The 15976-nt window shown below is 42.1% G+C and overlaps 1 protein-coding gene and 1 pseudogene across 4 annotated transcripts in view; one reads left to right on the top strand and one right to left on the bottom strand.

The window, feature by feature from the left end:
* The window catches only part of CFH (complement factor H), a 695946-nt gene that overhangs the window by 513197 nt on the left and 166773 nt on the right, over nucleotides 1–15976 (bottom strand). The gene's annotated exons all lie outside the window — the stretch shown is intronic.
* Nucleotides 7865–7983, top strand: LOC148517311 (5S ribosomal RNA; annotated as a pseudogene).

Below are 15976 nucleotides of genomic sequence, written 5' to 3'. Positions count from 1 at the left end.
ACCTTTCTAAAACTATTTTATCCTTTTCAGGACTCAATATATTTTGTCATGTAAAATAACTTGTATATCAACGAGTTTTATCTCTCCCAATAGCTAGGAAGCTGCATGGTCTACGGTGTGTAAAACGACAGATTGAATATGTCACGAAGCACATGGCGCAAGTCCAGATTGAGGCCTCTGCATTCCTCAATCTGTCCTTGCATTAGTTACCCTGTCCAATCTGCGTCATCCGCACCGTATACCATGCAGTAGCTATTGGGAGAGATAAAACTTGTTGATATTTTAAATTTACTATAATTTAAAAAAATAAATAAATTGGGGTTGCTCCTCATCTTCCACCAACATGGCTCTGTAAAGAACCTCAGAGATGGATGTGGAGAGGTGGGTGGGTTTAGGAGTAAGGTAAGTGGGATGGGGTGCAGGGTGGGATGGGGTTGGCCTCAGTAGTGTGGCCTGGTAGCTTGGTGGTGGGTAAGAATGGGATGAAGGTGACCCATAGCATGGCTGGACCATTGTCAGGGGCAGAGGTTCATCGGTCAGCCTTGTTGTGGTGCCCAGCTGCTTCAATCTCCCCTGGATCACTGTCTCATAGATGATCCTCTGGGCATGGATTTACTGGCCTTCATCCATATCCAGGAGACTACTGGCCCATGTGGTCGAACATGTCCAGGGGCTTTTGTAGGGTCTGCTCAGCTGAGTAAATTCAGCCTCGCTCTCTCTTCGGGTGGCAATTTGCAGGCTAGTGGTGATGTCAAGATCTGGTGTTGTAGACTGTTCGAGGAGAGAGAGAAAAGATTAATGTAAATAACATGTTTTGTTTTTTCTTTCTTTATTCTAGTTCCCAACAATGGTGGAGGAGTAGCTGACCATTGCTGAGGAATTTGAACGTAGGTGGAATTTCCCAAACTGTGATGGTAAATATATCTACATTAACCCACCAGCCCACAGTAGATCATTTTATTATAATTCTAAGTTTTTTTTTAGTTTAGTGCTCATGGCCGGTGGTTAACCCCAATTACGAGTTTATTTTTGTTGATGTGGGCAAAAATGGCCATGCTTCTGATGGAGGGTCATTTATACAAACCCTCTTCTATGAGAAACTTAACATCAACCATCTGAATTTGCCAAATACAGTAGCAACGAAGCATGGTATAAACTATGTTTTTGTGGCTGATGAGGCATTTGCTCTCCATGGACACTTGCTGAAGCCATATGCGCAAAGGGGCCTGATGAAAAAAAAGCACATCTTCAATTACCGTCTATCCAGGGCACGGTGGATAGAGGAAAACACCTTTGGCATTCTATGCAACCGATTCAGAATCTTCCATAAGGCTAGAAATTTACATGTGGACAAAATAGATTCCATCATCTTGGCCTGCTGTGTCCTCCACAATTACCTCCAAAAAACATATACTATACAACAGAGGACAGTAGACATAGCTATGGCAGATGACCTGGACCATCCACAGGAGACATTGCAAGTGCCCTCTGTGGCTCCATCTGCAGTTGTGGAGTCAACATGGCCTACTTTCATGGAGTGAGGGCAGTACCATGGCAGCACAACAGTATCCGCTAGTGTGATATGGACAATTGTAGACTATTGAACTTTTAAAAAACATTTGGCATGTTGTGTATGCACTATGTCTGTACTTACCTCATCCAAAGAGGATGGAAGTTCAAATTCAGCAGTGTTCTCTTGCTGCTCCCCAGGGACCCTCTCGAATATGAGCGCTTGGGAAGAATACTGTGGCTCCTGCTAGTGCAGAAACTTGAGGAGGTCGAAGTACCACAAGATACTGGTGTAGAACTCATCGGCTCCCTCATCAGCTCCCTCATCGGCTCCCCGCTCCAGATGCCTGCGACTCCTGCTGTTTTTTATTTTCTTTAACGTACACTCAGTAGTGTCCCTCCCCGCGGTGACACCCAGAGTGGGGAGGGATGCCATGAGCGCTTCAAAAAGGGGCATGGCCTCTGGGGAAGGATCATTGCCTCGGGGAAGGAGTGTGGCCTTGCAACCCAAACCAGGTCCCTGGCCCGTGGTTATCAATGGAGTGGTGGGGGGTGCCAGAGGTGTGGACAATGCAGGCTCCCTTACTGTGTTGGAGCCAAGTGCTCCACTTAATACTAAAGTGCAGCACGCGGCTCCTGTCACTAAGGGGGGATATGCACCTTGGTGTCACCCCTCGGCGGGTGACATCTGGGTGTGTCCCGCACCCCCCTTGTGACACCACTACGTATACTGTATGTAAATTTTGTATTTTGGTTTTCACCCACTTTGAGGAAGCCTCGTCGTGGAATGGCTTGCTAAAAGATACAAGCTCTTCAATTGCAGCAGCTCTCTTGTATTTATTGCTGTAGTCGGGCCCCTTTATGCGCCACAGATATTCGTGGGCGCGATAGTGCTCAAGAAACCAGTGACAAATTGGTGCTCTCTTGCACTGGTCATTTCTGTGGGAAAACAGAAAAAAAAGTTTTTAAAGTTTTAATGTTTTAATAGTTGATTTATTTTAATTAGTTGGAGTTTTTAGTGTGTTATTTTAAAATTTTAAAGTTTGAATGTTTTACCAGTAGATTTTTTTAGATTAGTTGATATATTTTTGATTTGTTCTAAATAAATGTTAAAACCTGGATAAGTTTATTTTCATAGTACATTTTTTTTTAAACAAGTGAGGGACAACTTGTATTGTGCTACACTGTCATAACATTGGCTGGGGCAGTGGGTACTTTGCGGGTGCAGTGGATATTCACCATTGAAGGGCTAGTACGTTGGTTGCATAGGGTACATTGGGGGTGCAGTGGTAAAAATACACATTGGGGGGCATTGGTTAATAAGCATTGGGGGTGCAGGGATTAATACACATTGGGGTGCAGTGGTTAATACATATTGGGGTGCAGTGGTTAATACACAATGGGGGTGCAGTGGTTACTACGCATTGGTGGGGCAGGAGTTAATACACATTGGTGGGGCAAGGGTTAATACACATTGGGGTGTAGTGGTTAAAATACACATTAGGGGTGCAGTGGTTAAAATACACATTGCGGGGCAGTGGTTAATAAGCATTGAGGGTGCAGGGATTAATACACATTGGGGTGCAGTGGTTACTACGCTTTGGGGATGCAGTGGTTAATATGCATTGGTGAGGCAGGGGTTAATACACATTTGTGGGGCAGGGGTTAATTCACATTGGGGTGCAGTGGTTAATTTGCATTGGTGGGGTACGGGTTAATACACATTGGTGGGGAAGGGGCTGATATGCATTTTTGGGGCAGGTGTTAATATGCATTTGTGGGGCAGGTGTTAATATGCATTGTTGGGGCAGAGGTAAGCATAATATGCATTGGGGTGCAGTGGTTAATATGCATTGGTGGGGCAGGGATTAATATGCATTGGGGGTGCAGTGGTTAATATGCATTGGCGGGGCAGAGGTTAATATGCATTGGGGGTGCAGTGGTTAATATGCATTGGTGGGGTAGGGGTTAATACACATTGGTGGGGCAGGGGTTGATATGCATTTGTGGGGCAGGTATTAATATGCATTGGTAGGGCAGAGGTAAACATAATACGCATTGGGGTGCAGTGGTTAATATACATTGGTGGGGCAGAGGTTAATACGCATTGGGGGTGCAGTGGTTAATATGCGTAGGTGGGGCAGAGGTAAATTTAATACGCATTGGGGTGCAGTGGTTAATATGCATTGGTGGGGCAGGCGTTAATACGCATTGGGGGTGCAGTGGTTAATATGCATTGGTGAGGCAGAGGTTAATACGCATTGGGGGTGCAGTGGTTAATATGCATAGGTGGGGTAGAGGTACATTGGTGGTTCAGGGTGTACATAGTAGAATAGAGGCGATTACTCACTTTTTATTTGCAAACCTCCGCAAGAGACGCTGCGGCTGCTCCACTTCTCCCATCATCTGTCACAAAAGGGAGGAGAGGAGTGGCCAGGAACATCAAAAATCGCACATCGCAATCGTACATCAAGCAAAACACCATACGATGTGTGTCTAATCCTACACGATAGGTCAAAATCTTACTGCAGGTTCAGTTGATCTGCGATGCTGATACACGATGCCGGGGACGCACATCGTCAACATAATCGTACTGGAATATGCCACATTTTACACGATTCACCATTACGAATGATCGAAAATTGCCAAATTATGTACAAAATCACACCGTGTATGGGCACCTAAAGTCTATAAATTAAATGACATATTGGTCTCTCAATACAAACTTTTAAAGATCAAAAAGAAATCACCATACAAACATTGTTCTTACAATGAAAACATAATCACATTAACTACTCTAAGTGAAACCTAATCCTTCAAAATGTTACTAATATGGGATCTTCTATATGCATACTCCTATGAGGTATTCACAACTCAGTTTGAACTACTTGGGGTAAATTTGCTAAAGTGAGAGTTTTTAGAAGTGAGTTTTAAAAGTGATGTTGCCCATAGCAACCAATCAGATTCTACTAAATATTTAACTAGCACCTTCTAGAAGATAACAGCTAGAATCTGATTGGTTGCTATAGGCAGCATCACTTTTAAAACTCACTTCTAAAAACTCTCACTTTAGTAAATTTACCCCCTAGTCCTATATCAACACACCTTTAGAACTACAGTATAAAAAAGATACTATATTGATACTTCCATTCAGCCTAAGGGAGAGAGTATTAAGGGAGTAGATCCAATAAGATTCTCTTTTAGAGACATTGGCCCTGATTCAGAGCCGGATATTATTTGCAGTCGTTTGTTCACAAAAAAGGGGTGGCTATTCAAATGAACCATTCGCTCTTTGCGGTCCGTTGACGCCTCTATGTCTGAACGAGCAAACAAAACTTGCGGTCGTAATTTTGAAAAATACGCCCCCTGGCCGCTCGCACCATACGTCATGTCCGATATTTATTAGATTAATGGAATACATCGAACAGCGTATGAACTGCTCGCTATTCTTGTGGTTGGTTTTTCCTACCGCTATCTTGCGAGCAGTTCTGACTATAAAATAACCCAGTGACGTGGTCAATGACGCTGCTGTTTTATTTATGCACACCCTTAAAACGCCCGTTTTGACCTTTAAGCACGCCTGCGTTCTGAATTCCACTCCCCCCTTTTTCAAGCACCTTCCCCTGTTACCACCCACATACGCCTCCTCCTGTCACTCAAAACAGTAGGCATTCGCTATTTAGCGAACAAACGAATTTTGGCCGCACTGACTGGTTCGCGCATGCGTATTACAATCCGTACGCATGCACAGATGTGCGAACATCGGTCATAACGAACGAGCGGCCGCTTACGAGCGGCTCTGAATGAGGGCCATAGGCCCTCATTCAGAGGCGGTCGCAAGAAGCGACTGCTCGCTCTGAATGAGGGCGGCCGCTTCTCTTTTGAAGTGCGGCCTCCTGGTCGCTAGCTAAGCTGTGGGTTACCACTCACAGCTTTAGCGACCGACCAGGGTGATGGTCATGATGGTCAAGACCATCGCGACCATCGGGGCTTGCGATGAGACCCTAAGGTTGGGTCTCGGCAACCGCAAGCCCCAGGGAGCTTCCTACTCTGATCGAGCAGGAAGCTCCCCACTGACATCACTGCTGATGTCAGTGCGGCCGCCCACAAAACGGCAGGCACTATGTTTGTGTAGCCACCCCCCCGCCCCGCCTACAAAACGGGGCGAGCTGTCGATCAACATCGACAGCCGCCCCTTTTGTAGTAAGCTCCGGAGCTAGAGATTTTCTCTTTTGCTTCGGAGCTTGCGCATGTGCAGTGCGGGCCGCTGCGCGTGCGCAGGGCCTAAACATCGACCTGGTTGCGAGCACTCAGCGCTTGTGACCAGGTCTGAATGAGGTCCATAATTCCCTACTACTTCCCCTTGGGTCTGTTTTTATGTGTTCTAAAATAGTGAAGGTCATGTCTTTAATATCGGATCCATGACATTCTGCAAAATGCCTTAGTAACCTATGCATTTTTTCGTTATTTTTTATGTTAGGTAGGTGTTTTTGAACACGAATTTTAATACTTCTTTTAGTTTTGCCCACATAAGCTAATTTGCAACTGCAAGTGATTCTGTAAATTACGAAATCTGTATTGCAAGTTACAATATTTTGCAGGGTATAGATCTTACCATTGTCTTGTTGAAAACTGAAAGGTTGCTTCTCCATATGCTTGTAACAAATGCAACAATTACAGGGAAAGCAACCCATTTGTTTAGCCATAAATTTTTGTTTTGATTCTATAATTTCTTAAAAGTGGGTCTAAAGTTGCTCGGTGCTAGAATTCTTTTTAGGTTGATGGATCTCCTAAAGACTAGATTTGGTCTGCTGGGAAGTCGAGGACCCAAAATTGGGTCTTTTAGAAGGATACTCCAGTGGCGCTCAATTACTTTTTTAATAGCATTATTTTCTCTATTAAATTGCATGATAAAGGGTCTACTTTGCCACTCTCTTTTATATTGATTACCTATTTTCTCAACAATCAACTCATCTCTAATGCGAATGGATGCTTTTAGTCTGGCTTCCTCAATCATGGTGGTTTTGTAACCCCTATCAACGAATCAAGCTTTTAGAAACTCAGACTGTTGCCAGTAGTCCTCAATTCCACTGCAGTTTTTTCGCAATCTTAAGAACTGTGCATAAGGTACGCTGTTCTTTCAGGTGGGATTGTGACAGATAGTCGATGGTATGAAACTATTTGCATCAATAGCCTTAAAAATTGTGCATGTTTTAACCACTTCATTGACATTTCTCTCCAGTACTAGATACAGATAATCAATGGATTTCTCATGATGTTTGTTTGTGAATTGTAAATTCATCTAATTTCTATATGTGCAAGAAATTTCTCAATGTTGGTATCATCTCCGTGCCAAATGAAGATCAAATTGTCTATATATCTCTGGTAAAATGTAATATGATCTCATTTGAATAGATGTATAACTCCTCCCTAGCTTATCTGTAGTGAATGATAGTGAACTAATATTATTAATTATACACATTTGTAGTAAAATCTTCCTATGAACACATCGGTATTTTTCCTAAACGACTCCTGATAGGGGTTATTGCATTGGGCAGTATTTGATATTAAAAAGAGGGGCGGACGAGATGTCAGGGGGTACCCAGTATAAATATCTGGCAAGCAGATGCTGAAGTATGCAATTACATCTGAAAGGATTCTCCTCTGTGCACATTTGTTGTGGATCTAGAGTAAAGGCCCCCATACATCAGCAATTGATTGCAGCAATCGTGCAATTTGCAATCGATTGTCTATAAAAATCTTTGCCTTTTTCAATCAATTGTGGCAATTCTGCAATTGATTGAAAAAGGGAAAGATTTTTATACACAATCAATGGCAAATTGCACGATTGCTGCAATCAATTGCTGATGTATGGAGGCCTTACGTCTTTTGGAGCTCTTTCTCTAAACTCCTGTTAATCCTTGTTGTTGTATTATATTATGTAAGTGGATATTATTGTTAGCAGCTCTGTTATTTTAAGCAGGTTGCTGTATAAATGCTGTAATTACATTAGGGATGCTGAATGATCCATTTAATAGTTGCAGGTTTGCAGCGTGTGCATCACATTTAGCAGATTGCTGTTTTTTATATACTATTATATACTATTAGAAAATGCCATCACTGGAGAGTGTATTTCCATTAGTTGCAATTTGTTTATTTGAGAAGGTCTCCATTGTGCTAGCATATATACATTTAAATGTGGTTTTAAGGGTCATTTTTGTAGTTATAATACTTAAAAGGAAGAAAACATTTTTTTTTGCTATAAACTGTACAGTATGTGCCTATACAGCTATGCCACATTGTGTACTTGAATGCTAAATAGCAACAGTGCATTTTGTATTTGAATGTGCAAATCACCTACAGCCACATGACACTGGACATGCCCAATCTTGTCTGATCTTGGAAGCTATGCAGTGTTGGGCCTGGTTAGTACTTGGATGGGAGACCACTTGGAAATACCAGGTGCTGTAGGTATAGCAGCTATTTATAAATGTGTTTACCTTTGGAGTACTAGTCTGATTGAAAGTATATCTATTTTTCGGTCACATATATGTTTTGGAAGTTGAGTTATATGTTTCATTGGAATGCCAGATGAAGGCTATTAGTTAAATATGTGTATTTTTTAAGACCACAATTGGAAAAGTATTCTTTGCATGAATTTGATGAGAATTTCTATCAATGTGATACGCAGTAATTTTTGGTAATGTATTTTCATTTATTTATCATTTGTTCCATTTTTTTATGTATGCATATTGCTGTTACATACATGCATATGTGTTTATACGTTTTTATTAGAGATGAGCAGGTTTGGATTCCAGAGATCCGAACCCACCCGAATTTAGCATAACCGATTCGGATCCAAGCAGGCTCAGAGTTTCCCGCCTGGTCGGATCTCAAAACCGCGGCAAAACGATAGAGTCTGAAATCTCGCGGTTCGTGAGCTTTCGTCTCTATGATCAATGTATTATATAAGGGACCATGCAATGGACACCATTTCACTCCAGCTGTGGAGACTGAACAGGGAGGGTAGGTAGTGTAGGGCTGGGAGAGGTGCTGGTGCTATCTGCTGTGTCCTTGGCTGGTGACTGCTGATCCATTCTGGTCTCTGGTCACGGTGCTGTCATTGTCACTGTGCTGTCTGCTGATCCATTCTGGTCTCTGGTCACGGTGCTGTCATTGTCACTGTGCTGTCTGCTGATCCATCTGGGCTGTCTGTTGGGTCCAGGGCTGGTGATTGCTGATCCAGTCTTGTCTCTGGTCATGGTGCTGTCACTTCCACTGTGCTGTCTGCTGATCCATCTGGGCTGTCTGCTGTGTCCTGGGCTTGTGCTGTGTCCATCTCTGGGCCCAAGTTCTTTAAAAAGTCCAAAAAAAAAATCTATCAAAGTGTCTTTTATATTTTCTGTTTGTGTGTGTGTGTGTGCGTGTTAGGCTTAACCGCAGTACCGCACAAGATCCAGCCCAAATCCAGTCGTGCTAAAAACAAAAAAAATCAATCAATCAAAGTGTCTTTTATATTTTTCTGTGTGTGCGTGCATGTTAGGCTTAACCTCAGTAGCGCACAAGATCCAGCCAGCAACGAAAGTTGCAACCTTGTGCTGCCCAACTCCAGTCATGATCAAACGGTGCTCTGGGGCCAAGTACTTCTAGCTCTGACAAAAAATAGAAATCATCATTTGTCTTTTTTTCTAATATTTTTGTGAGTGTGCATAACTGCATGTGTGTGAATTTTGTAACCGCACCTTGGCTACATTATTGGTGATTGTGACACTGCTTTAAGACTGCAGAAAATATGGAGGGCTGTCACATGACAGGAGAGCAAGGCCAAGAGCCACATGTTGTAGCTGCTGCCAGCAGTGCAAGGCCGTCAACTTACTCATCCTCTATGAAGGCCCATGCCCCAGGGCTTAAGTCACGCCATCGATATGGTAAAGCAAGTTTTACTGAAGTTAAGAAAAAAAAGTTGAAAGGATATTTGCCTTTAGATAAACCAAAAATTGCCAATATGACATTCACTATATGAAGTGGCAAGGAAAGGATAAGGCCTTGGCCTTTCTTTATGAAGACTGCTGATAGCCCTTCTGCTTGTAGTAGTAGTGGTGGTGGTCCAATTAAAAATGAGAAAGTTTTTAAGACACCTCCGGAAAAACTAACTGTGTGCCCTGAGAAATCGAAATCACAAATCCCAGAGGAGAGTGCAAGTGTGTACGCAGTTGCCATGTATGAGCCTGACCTAAATACTAGTGTACTGGAGGATCCTCCAAGTTCCAACATTTGTGTGCCCTCTGTAAATTTGGGATAGGGCAGTCAACATCTTGCACACATAGTCATTGAGGATGCTTCAGTGGAATTGCACATGGAGGAGGAGGAGGATATGTTGGTAGTTGAAGGCACTAAGGATGATGAGGATGTTGATGATGAATATGTTGGTGATGAGGATGTTGATGCCGAGAATGTCCTTTGTGTAAGTAAGGCAACATCTGTTGCCCATGGTCTGAAAAAGCCAAAGCCCATTTTTGTCATGCCAGGACAAAAGACAAAAAAATCTGCTTCTCACATGTGGAATTATTTCCATCCCGATCCGGACAACAGTTGTCAAACCCTATGTGTCCGTTGCCATGCAAGAGTGAGTAGAGAGAGGGACCTAAAACACCTAGGAACCTCCTCCTTGTTACATCACTTGGTGCACATTCATCAAATATCAAAGTGTATGTCGCCAAGTTCCAAAACTCAAAACATAACATGTCCAGTGTCACCTACCTGCTCCCTCTCTGTGAAATCCAAGCACTTTCGATCCCCAACACCTGCATCATCAACATACTTATTCGTCATCGGAAGTAGTCCTGCTGCATCCAATGTTGGTATTCGAAGCATGATTGATTCCTCTCCTATCCGTGATTCCTCAGAAGGATCCTTGATGACTGCACCTGTTACTGCTGCTGTTGCTGTCAGTGGATCTTCATCCCAGAAGGGGACCAGGAAGAAGACTACTTGTAGCGTATCATCCAAAAAAAAATGTAGCTGTCAAACAATCATTTGCAAGGGCAAACAAGTATGACAGCAATCATGTTTTGCTCACACAATTAATTTGGTGGTGCAACATTTTTTAAAAAGTGACACGGTCATGCAGGAGATGCTCTCATTGGCCCGCAAAATATCTGGACATTTTAGACATTCGGCGACCACTAGTCGAAGATTGCAATACCAGCAGGTACTGTTAAATTTGCCCTTCCATCAGCTGAAGCAAGAGGTAGTAACTCGGTGGAATTCTACCCTCTATATGCTTCAGTGGATGGAGGAACAGCAAAAGGCCATCCAGGCCTATACAATGGACTAGAACATAAGCCGTGGAGGGGGAATGTACCTTACTCAAGCACAGTGAAGAATAATTTCTGTCTTGTGCAAGGTACTCAAACCGTTTGAACTTGCCACATGTGAAGTTAGTTCAGACACTGCCAGCTTGAGTCAGGTCATTCCCCTCATCAGACTTTTGCAAAAGCAGCTGGATAAACTGAAGGAGGAGCTGAAACAGAGCGATTGTGCAAAGTATGTCGGACTGGTGGATCAAGCCCTTGATTCACTTCACCAGGATCCAAGAGTCATCAATCTGTTGACTCCTGAAAAATATATTTTGGCCACCATTCTGGATCCTAGGTTTAAGTCCTACCTTGTGAGTTTTTTTCCAACAGAGCAAAATCTAAATCTATGCAAAGAGCTGTTGGTCAAAAAATTGTCAGCTGCAGCTGCATGTGAACGCCATCATCTCCTCCTTCAGGTTCAACAGCTGCCAGGAAAAAACTAAATTTTCCTTACAGAATGCCTGCTGGTCATGCAGATCGTTCACCAAAAAAATCACATCTGGTTGGGCCTGAGAGAACTGCCTACTAGTGACATGTCTTCTACCATAACTATGTGTGATATGGTTTCCATTCACAGAATGGTGGAGGACTATTTCAGAGATAACATCCTAATAGAGATGTCAGACAGTCCTGTTCAGTACTGGCAGGAAAAAGAGGCAATTTGGAGTCCCATACACAAACTGGCTTTGCATTACTTAAGTTGCCCACTCTCCAGTGTGTACTCTGAAAGAGTCTTCAGTGCAGCTGGCAACCTTGTCAGTGATCGGCGTAGGAGGTTACTTACTCAAAATGTGGAAAAAATGATGTTCATTAAAATGAATTACAAATTCCACGAGGAAGACCTCTACCAACAATTACATCAAAAAATTACAGAGGCGCCTATGGTGGATTCCAGTGGGGACAAATTAATATTGTGTGAAGGAGAGGATGTACACACTAATGGGGATGATGAGGACGAGGACAACTTGTAATGTAAAGCCAGTTTGTGTATGGAATCAGCAGTTTGTTAAACTGTCCTGTTTCGTATACAACATAAGAGTGGGTGGGAGGGCCCAAGGACTATTCCATCTTGCACCTTTTTCCTTTCCATTATGTGTTGGTTGGGGCGTTGCTGCCTGACATTTTAAATTAATGTTATGGTTGGTTTAGGAACAAATGATTTATTTTTAAATTAATTTATGATCAATTTAACAGCCAGGCACTGCCCCCAATTAATTGTTTTTAAATTAATTTATGATCAATTTAACAGCCAGGGGCTCCACCCAATGAATTGTTTTTAAATTAATTTATGATCAATTTTACACCTGGCTGTCACAGTCATTGGCATAGCTGCGCATGGGTGCTGTGCTCCTGTCTGTTGAGAGGCTGCTGGCCCAAATAATAAATAAACAATTTTTTTGTGTGCGTGTCAGCCACACCTGTCATCGGCATAGCTGCACAGGGGTGCTGTGCTGCTGTCTGTCAAGGGGCTGCATGAATATTGCAAAGAAAACTTATTTTAAAGTTATTGGGTTACAAAAAGGTTTTTTTTTAATCTTAAACAAAGCAGAAATGTTATCCTAACAGCATATAAGTTATATGCTCTAAAAAACTAATGCCTATATTTGTAAAAAACTAAAGCCTAATTCTGCCAAAAGAGAGACTGACACCACGGCTAAACATAAGAGTCACCTTCTGGATGTGAATTGTCTCATTTGCATGGGGAAAACCCAACCCTCAGATGAGATGGATCTCAGCCAGTGGAACCCATTGAAATCACCATTAAAAAGTCACACTGGAAGACTACAGTGTGGAGAATCTTTCTTCACAGTCAGGAGAGGCCTTAGAGAACATGAAAAAAGATGCTGTAGGTGCTGAACTTCAAGGGATTTCTTCATCATGTTCTGCAGTGTGGGAAGGTTTTATTCACATGTTTTCTATAAAGCAGTTTAAAGTTACAACCTTCAAAGTGTCTGGCTATAACACCCATCTTTGCCAGGATTTACCAAAGAATATTACAAGCAAAGGATTCATCTGTCCGGATTCTGTCTAGGAATTCATGGATTGTATTTGGCCTGAATGCACTAAGACATCCAGTGATTTTGTCACTGTGTTCTGTAGCCGACTTTATTCCTACCTGAATCGCAAACTGAAATACGGAGTAGTAAGCATAGACAACATGGAGGCCTTTGTTATTCTGCTGCCTGCATGCCAAACAATACCTCCCAGACTACACCCAATGGGGGGACCAGGTCTTGATAATGACCATCCCCATCTGTTGCTAGGCCTTCTTCTTTCAAACCATCCATCCTGGACTTCGTGTCCAAAAAGGGTAAGCAGGGTACAGAAAGAGGAGCTAGATGTCCCCAATGACATTTTTTTTCTTCTATCATAGATTATGTGGAGAGATTAGAGCTTCAGATGCTGAAACGGGGGCTCCCACCTATTTGACTTCCTTCCAGAGAACAGAGCTCTGTTCCTCAGGAAGTGTCTATGCCTGAGCTGATAGGTAGTTAGTCTCTGTCTGTTGGTAAACACCGTTCAGGAGATGGCAACCCAAAATAACAACAACTATAATAAATGAATGTGTCCACTGATGATTACCAGCCTGATCCCTTAACAGCAACTTACCCCATATGGCCAACTCATAACATGACACCCAGTTTGCAGCCTCCTCTTCCTTATGACACTAATCCAGTCGCCATGGTTGATCAATCAGCCATGTGTGGTCCACCCAATTTTTGGCCTTCTACATTCTATTCTAACATTCACATATATAAGAGAAGTGGACAGTGGGAAACAATGGCAACTTCTCTGTTTTTTTTAAAGTCCCTGTACAGGTTGGGAAACTCCATTACAGAACAGAAGGTTTGCAATGGATTATTTAAGTCAATTGTCTATTTATTTTTGGAAAGCAAGCTTCCTGGTCCCCTTATGGGATGAAAAAAAATCCACTCCCAGCAAGCAGGCATGGCTCTCAAGAAAGAATTCACAAGAAAGGCACAATGTAATACTTAAACCTTAGATCTGAAATGTTGCATTTGCTGCTCTGTTCTGCTTGTTCACAATATATCTCATATGGTTAGGTGGACAGTGGGAACAATGGCAGTTTGAAGGCCACTAACTAACTGTTTTTTTATGTCTCTCTACAGGTTGGGAAATGCCGTTATAGAAGATTTGCAAAGCATTATTTAAGTCAATTGTTTATTTATTTTTGGAAAGCACGCTTCCTGGTCCCCTTGTGTGCTATGAGGGGATCATAATTGACTGGAAACAAGTGGAAATAAATGTTATTGAGGTTATTAATACTGTAGGAACAACAAAAGGCCCATTTTATGTGATTTTAGCTGTTTTTTTATTTTTTTAAGAAAAAATCCAGATCCAAAACCAAAACACAAAAACAAAACACGGAGGTGAGGTTTTGGAAAAACCAATCCAGATCCAAAACTAGGGGAGATCCAGATCCAAAACCAAAACACGAGGGTTGGCGCACATCTCTAGTTTTTATCAGGCCACATTTGGAACACTGTTCCCCTTACGAATTTGTGGACTATTTGTCCAATTTATCGTTTACCAATTTTTCTATTTATGTATGTAAGTCCTTATAAAGCCAATTATATGTTAAAGATCACCCTCTCATACATATATATATATATATATATATATATATATATAGGTTTGTCTAAAATGTTCAGTGAATGGTCTGATATATCTGTATGCAACGTATGCAACAAGGTCGCTCATCCACGCTGAAATGCATGGACATGTCTGGACCTGCCCACAGTCGGGGTTGCCCGAGGCCACCACTGCACTGCCATTGCATTCATTTCAACAAAATATCCCGAGCAGTGTGCGTCGAAAAGCAATGGAGCAATGACACAACATTAAGTTCTGCTTCAAATTGAGTAAATCGGAGATGGAGATGCACAAAATGTTGTTGAAAGTGTACAGTGAATGCCACATTCTTAATGGAAGTACTGAAATGTTTGTTGCAGCGCATCCGACGTATTAGGCAACAGATGATCCAGCCTGGAAATTGGGTGTTGTTGCACAACAATGCACCATCGCATTCTACCATCCTTGTGTGCTAATTCTTGACTCAGCCTGGTGTGACTGTTTTGGATCACCCACCCTACTCCCCTGATCTTGCTTCTGCAGACTTTTTTTTGTTCCTTCGTCTTAAGGAGGTCATGAAGGGATCAAGGTTTGTGGACGTCAAGGAGATTCAGGACCATGTGACAACACTTCTGAAGACAATTCCTAAAAAATACTTTTATGACAGTTTCCAGAAGCTTTATGAATGTTGTCAAAAGTGTGTTGTGTCTGGTGGAGAATACTTTGAAGGCTAATAAAGAAATTTCCAATGTGCATTCTGTTTCTGTGTTTTGATTATACCATTCACCAAACTTTTTTTACAGACCTCGTTTATATATATATATATATATATATATATATATATATATATAAATATGTATATATATATCTATTAGGGGGTGTGCACCGGCTACTTTTTGTGTTTTGGTTTTGGATCTGGATCTCTCTTCATGTTTTGGATCTGGATTGTTTTTGCCAAAACCACCCTTCCGTGGTTTGGGTTTTGGATCTGTATTTTTTGGGAAAAAAGCATAAAAACAGCTAAAATCACAGAATTTGTGTTTTTTTTGTTCCTACGCTATTAACCTCAATAACATTAATTTCCATTCATTTCCAGTATATTCTGAACACCTCACAATATTGTTTTTAGGCCAAAAGGTTGCACCGAGGTAGCTGGATGACTATGCTAAGCGACACAAGTGGGCGACACAAACATATGTCCCATTTAGGAGTGGCACTGCAGTGGCAGACAGGATGGCAGTTTGAAAAACTAGGCCACAAACAGTACATAATGCAAAGAAAAAAAAGAGGTGCAAGATGGAATTGTCCTTGGGCCCTCCCACCCACTCTTATGTTGTATAAACAGGACATGCACACTTTAACAAACCAATCATTCCAGCACCAGTGTCTGCCACACGACGTGGCTGAAATGATTGGTTAGTGTGGGCCCCCACAAAACAAGCTGGCAATTTATCTGTTCCTGCACAAACTGGCTCTATGAAGGCAAGATGTTGTCCTCATCCTCCTCATCCACC

Source organism: Taudactylus pleione, unplaced genomic scaffold (assembly GCF_031769625.1).
Source record: "Taudactylus pleione unplaced genomic scaffold, aTauple2 ptg000223l, whole genome shotgun sequence".
Taxonomy (NCBI): Eukaryota; Metazoa; Chordata; class Amphibia; order Anura; family Myobatrachidae; genus Taudactylus; species Taudactylus pleione.
The sequence above is the reverse complement of the archived record's forward strand: the minus strand, read 5'-3'. Positions and strand labels throughout refer to the sequence as shown.